The sequence below is a fragment of the Hibiscus syriacus genome, unplaced genomic scaffold (assembly GCF_006381635.1).
Source record: "Hibiscus syriacus cultivar Baekdansim isolate YM2019G1 unplaced genomic scaffold, ASM638163v2 tig00111920_pilon, whole genome shotgun sequence".
In the NCBI taxonomy this organism is placed as follows: Eukaryota; Viridiplantae; Streptophyta; class Magnoliopsida; order Malvales; family Malvaceae; genus Hibiscus; species Hibiscus syriacus.
Window position 1 is genome coordinate 181,555 of NW_024063214.1, and position 7,315 is coordinate 188,869.

Here is a 7,315-nt window from a genome sequence, read left to right on the forward strand (position 1 = left end):
TCTAACATATTCATATACTCATATCACATAATAATTTCATCTGACTATATCTTATGTTCATTTCATGTTTAAATCATATAATATCTAATTTACCCATATATAGTTTATGCTACATATTCAAATAATATTATTTAAATCTTATAGGTAATTGTTACTTATCTTATCTCATTTCCCTTTTACCAATTTACATGATTTATAACACTAACCTTTACAATAACATACGACTTATATCACTTATCTCACAATATTTAAATACTAGATTATTCTATTTATTTAATTCAGTTCCATATAACTCCTATAATCCTTCTCATAGGGATTCTATAGTTCTTCATTTTATAACTCATATATCATAGTTTCTATAGTGCTTATCCTATAGGTTCATTTCACCATTATATAGTCATGCACACATACAAATCATGTAATACATATAATCACAAATATCACATATACTCATCTTACACCCATGATCATGCTCATGATTTCATGCATACTACCATAGGAAATAGACTCATTGCGAGTCTTGTTTCCATTCATCATACATCACTAAAATGCACTCACCTTAGCCTTGCTTGCTTTTTCAATTGTTATGGAACAATATTACATTCTGTATCTACATAGTAATACATTGATACATATCAGTATACTAATTAATATATTCTAAACTATCATTTCTTAGTATAAAAGAAATGTTATTTTCATCTTTTAATGAGGCTATTTTCATCTCTTAATGAAGGTATGTATCAATGCACTACACAATGTATCGATGCATCCCTTAACGTGTGCATCGATGCATCCCTTAACGTGTGCATCGATGCACTATCTATGCATCGGTACACAAATCCCATTCGATGTTTGTATTTTAGGGGGTGCATCGATGCACTAATTGCATTTGATGTTCATTTATTTGAGAGTGCATCAGTACACATTGAATGTGTATCGATGCACACAACCCAGAAATGCTCATTTAATGTGTATATCGATGCACGAAAATCCCTTCATAATCCTCTTAATACTTCATATTTCACCTCTTTTTGTATCCCTAACTTGCATAAACCTTCTTAAACTAATTATTATCCATTCAATACCTCTAAAACTTACAAATCCAATCCTCCATATAGAATTTAAGAATCTCACTCAAATTTCAACATGTTCAAAATCTAATTCTAACACTTCATATCCCGTAATCAAGTTGTTGACAAGTCAAATTCAACTTCCAATTTCATTTAAACCCTCTTATTCAATTTTTCACTTGATCACTCCTTATATTAAATCTTACATAACTTTCTTATCTTTAGTTTTCTTTCTCCTTTTAAGTTCTCTTAATGTTTCCTAATGCTCCATCAATTAAAACCATTCTTTTAATTACAAGAAAATCAATTGAAAATCAAACTCACCTTAGCCATGAAGAGCTCACGTTGAGAGGAAGAAGAAACTGAAGAAGACTCTGGAAAAATTATCTCATTCCCACGTGCTTATTACCCTTATAAAGGGAAATAAAAATATTCCCTAAAAAATAACCATAATACCCTTATTACTTTCAAACTTTATTATTCAATCCATCATCAAAACTTTTCATTTAAGTCCCTGAACTTTCCATCTTTTCTAAAATTGGTCACTAAATTTACAAAAAATTCTATTTTGGTCATTGTCTCGGATTTCGGGATGTTACAAATCTCCCCTCCTTTAAAGAAAATTCGTCCTCGAATTTTCACTAAACATATCAATAAGAACATATCTTCTAATGTTCTCATGTTACCTCATTTGCTTAATCTTTTCTCCCTTTATTCCTTCAACTACCTTTTTCCTTTATACATTCATTTACTATCGCTTATCATTTAAACAACAACCAGTAAATTCAATCCATTTCTGTCTTTTCTCTCCTTCTATTATGCATTTTCCTTTGACCATTTCTATAATTTCATATATCACTAATCACGTACACAGTAACATTCATTTTCATCACTTAACCTCATAAATTCATCTCTAATTACCTTATAGCAATAACCAAACTCGATTTCCATCATCATTTGACCAAGAACACAACCTTAAATCTTCTTTACATGTGATTAAACTTACACTTTAAAAAATCTTTTCACATCACCTTGCACACTTTTCTTACTTCTATATCAAAATTATCATCTACACTTCCATATAACCTTTATCGTATTTGATCCTTTAACTCAATCCCTTTCATTTCTTTATTTCATTATTCCTTTATTTATTCTTTATACACAAATCATATCTTTCCTTTCATGTTCACATACTCTTGTTCTATCACCTATACTCATCTCTGTGTACCAATCTTCATTGCATCCTCATAACTTTGATAACCCCATTTACTTATACAGAACTTCATTCTTTATCATCTATTCGATAGTGTTGATTTCTGTGAGATATGAATTCTCTTAATCCTTCTGAGATCTCTCTAGATCTCTAACACAATTCACCACTTCTTGAAAAGAACAATTTCAATACCAATATTATTCTTTTAGTCTAGGCACAAGCCCTTCATACTTCACTTACATACATCATTTTCCTTAAACATACAAATCCTTATCTCCTTCACTACGTTACATTTACATAATCGAGATACATAACTATATCCATATCCATTTCATATTTGGTTAACTTATCCTGACAATATCTTCAAATCTTTTAACTCCAATACATTTTCCATCTTTTCTCTTCTTTGATTATACACTTACTTTTGACCATTGAAGATCCATATCTTTTCCTGTTATTTTAATACTCTATTATACTCATCCCTGATGATCAATCTTTATCGCATCTAGAATGCAAACCCTTATCGTATCCATACTCTTGCTTAACCATAGTACTATCATTTTGTTTCAAATTCATAAACTCTGTCTCCATATACTTTATACACTTGTCACTAATGCATTTATTCTTGAACTCTTATACAAATACTCATCACATCCTTTGATCTTTTTAACATTCTTATGGTGACACTTATTCATCATATTATATCTTATCCATGTACTAACAAAACTAATCTATATAGCCTTTCTAATTCAAAATAATGAAGATCTTCTATCATTATTCTAATATGATTTCAATTTTACGAAATCAACTTTTGATATTGCGAGGCACTTCCTGAGGTGTCCGCTCTACATCATGCCTGGCCAGGGTAGGTGAATAGCTATCACAGTCAAGAATATCACCTTTTACTATACTTCGAAAGTATCATAATCATACTTCTATTATAACTTAGCAATCTAATTCTATTAGCAAGACAACACATTCCTTACACGATCAAATCAAAAATTTCACTCTATGTTGGCATGTACACATTTTTAAAACTCTTTTACCTTCAGTTTAAGCCTAAAATCGGCTAAACCTTAGCTCTGATACCATTAAATGTAACACCCCCAACCCGTATCTGACCCGGATCTAAGTCTGAGGTGTCACATCAACTTTTAAACCTTTACTTGTTCAAAATAATGAAAAATCCCCGTTAAAGAAAACTTCATATTATTTCAAAATAAAAGTTTTCACACTTATCAGAGCATATACAATTCAAATCGTTTATATTACATGCCAACTACATCTAAAAGAACAAAATACATATCAAACATTTCTTTTCTGATCTGAACTTTGTAAGGAAGATGTTGACCTGTCTTGCTCCTCTCAGCTTCTATATTCACTTTATATAACCTACGTGTGAAAAACTCACATGCTAAGTCGATGACTTAGTGAGGCATAATGTAACACCCCCAACCCGTACCCGACCCGAATACGAGTCTGAGGTGTCACATTAACTTTTTAAACTTTGACTATTGACAAAATTCAAAGAAAATTTAAAACTTTCATTAAAACAAAAGCGGTTTATTTACATAAATTAACCAAAATAACCAAAATCGATCAGAGCATATTCAACTCAATCAATTAATACATGCCAACTATATTCAAAATAACCAAACACATTTAAATCATCTATTTTCTGATCTGAAATTTTGTAAGGGAGATGCTGACATGTCTTGCTCTTCTTCGCTTCTCTTCTAACTTCTGTAACCTACGTATGAAACAATCACACGCTAAGTCTATGACTTAGTGAGGCATTAAACTTATAAAGAAAACTCTAAATGCTTAAACATGTATGAACATATCCCTTCATGATGTCTTACAATCATTATATATAATATAATATACACATCACACATTATTTCCATCATTAATCTTATTATATTATCCATATTATTATCATTTATATCCTTTAATCATACATTTTTATCAACATATAACTCATTCAAACCATACACACATCATCATATCAATCATATAATACAATTCATATCATAAAAGCATATACTTCACAAGTACTATCTTCATTGTTATCTATTTGTTTAGCCCATGTACACTTTTGAGAACTATAGATATGCGAATCTATTGAGGTTGTGCACTATACTATCACCACAGCTCATATAGGGACCCACTAAATTTATCCCAAAAGACCATTATGAAATGTCCCGAAGGACCACTATGTCCCGAAGGACCGCGTAGACCCTCGACTCTTGGCATGCCAACTATATCTCTAGATCTCATAACACATAACATGGGCATTATCTTTATATCGTTTCACATAGTCATATCTCATATGCTCATAGCTTTTATCATATCGTTTCCCGTCTTCATATAATCATATGATTCACTTTCACTTATCACATATACTTTCTCTTTCATATATCTCATGTCATATATCACATGGCTCTTTATCTCATTCTCATATGATCACATAATCATGTAGTTCCCTTCTCATATCACTTTGCATGGTTTTACATAAACATATATCATATCTTATTCATATATATATATATATATATCTGCAAATACATGTAAGCACATATTTTCTTATCTTATAACTTATGTTACATATGCCTGTAATCTTATGACTTGTTGTTAAGTAACTCAAATAACATTTTATTATTACATACTTTATTCCATAACCATATATTTACACAGATCACATAGCACATATACACTCATACAATCAAGCATACATACATTTCATATTAATCACATACTTCATGTACTATACTATCGTAATAGACTTATCGCAAGTCAATTTCCATATAATCCTATGCAATAAGATGCATCACCTTGGCCTCACTAAGTTCCAATCCCCTTTTATGATTTCCTTTCTTTCGATCGAATCTTAACTTGATAGTCGTCCTGGAACTTGTTGGTGCTCGATATCTACAAAATCATGTACTGATACTTATCAGTATCCAATTGATATACTTTAATCTATCATTTCTTAGAATGAAAGAAAGATTTATTCCATTTCCCATTGAAGTGCATCGATACATTCTACAGTGTATCAATGCATCCTTTAACATGTGCATCGATGCACTACCCCATGCATCGATATACAATTTACATTCGATGTTTCCATTTTAAGGGGTGTATCGATGCACTCCCTATGCATAGATGCACTCACTGCATTCGATTTTCATTTAATTGAGAGTGCATTGGTACACAATGAATGTGTATCGATGCACACAACCCAAAAATTCTAGTTAGAGCACGAAATTCACTTTCTTTTTAGCTCAACTCTTTATATTCCATCCCCTTTAATATTCTTAACTCACATACACATATTCAAACTCATTTCTATTCATTCATCACCTCTTTAACATCAAAATCCTATTCTCCATATGTAATTCAAGAATTACACTAAATTTTCAACATGTTCCAAATTTAATTCTATTGTTTCTAACTTCTTAATTAGACCCTTGACAAGTCAAATTTGGTCTAGATATCCTATAAATGTCTTTCTACCAAGATTTCATTTATTCACTTCCTTCTTTTAATCCTTTTTATACCTTTCATCTTATTGTTTTATGATAAATTAAGCTTCCCTTAAGCTTAAGAGTCACTTGATAATTAAAACCAAACTTAAAATTCAACAAGAAATCAATTAACCATAAACTCACCTTTGCTTTTGGCTTCCACGTGAAGAAGAAAAAGAAAAAGAGAACTCTGGAGAAATCTCTCCCTTTTCACGTGGTTCCCTTATCTTATAATGGAAAATAAAAATCTTACTTGTCAATTGACCATTTTACCCTTTAATTCATTCAATAATTACTAAACCACCTTCAACTATATTTCCAATAAGTCATTAAACTATTAAACTATTCTACTTTTATCACCAAGTTTAAAAAATTCTCATTTTAGTCACTGACCCAGATTTCGGGATGTTACAAATCTCCCCTCCTTTAAAGAAAATTCGTCCTCGAATTTTCACTGAACATATCAATAATAACATATCTTCTAATGTTCTGATGTTGCCTCCTTTACTTAACATTTTCTTCCTTTATTTTTTTCAACTATCTTTTTCCTTTATATATTCATTTACTATCACTTATCATTTAAACAACAACCAGTAACTTCAATCCATTTCAGTCTTTTCTCTCATTTTATTATGCATTTTCCTTTTACCATTTCTAAAATTTCATATAATGTCACTAATCACGTAGACAGTAACATCAATTTTCATCACTTAACATCATAAATCCATCTTTAATTACCTTATAACAATAACCAAACTCATTTTCCATCATCATTTGACCAAGAAAACAACCTTAAATCTTCTTCAATTATGATTAAACATACACTTTAAAGAATCTTTTCACATCACCTTGCATACTTTTCGTACTTCTATATCAAACTTATCATCTATAATTCCATATAACTTTCATCATATCTGATCCCTTAAACTCAATCCTTTTTATTTCTTTATTCCATTATTTCTTTATTCCATTATTCCTTTATTCATTCCAAATTGAAATCTCCTTATAAATAAATCATATCTTTCCTTTCATATTCATATACTCTTGTCCTATCACCTATACTCATCTTTGTGTACCAATCTTCATTGCATCTTCGTAACTTTGATAACCTAATTTACTTATACAGAACTTCATTCTTTACCATCTCTTATACTTGTATTTTCCTTTCTTAAAGCTCCATATAATTACTTTTCTCCTTGTCTACATCATTCCGGTACATTTTTATCACATACTCTGGTTAGCCAACACTAACTCTTTCCATCTTAACTGCAAATCCTTATCATATACACACTCTTTCTTATACACAATATTATCCCTTCGTTTCAAACTCATAAGCTCTGACTTTATACATCTTATACACTTGTCACTGATACACTTATTCTTGAAATCTTCAATCAATTCTCACTACATCATTTGATCTTTTAACGCTCTTATGGTGACACTTGTTCACCATATTCTATCTTATCCACGAAATAACAAAACTACTCCATATCACTTTTCCACTT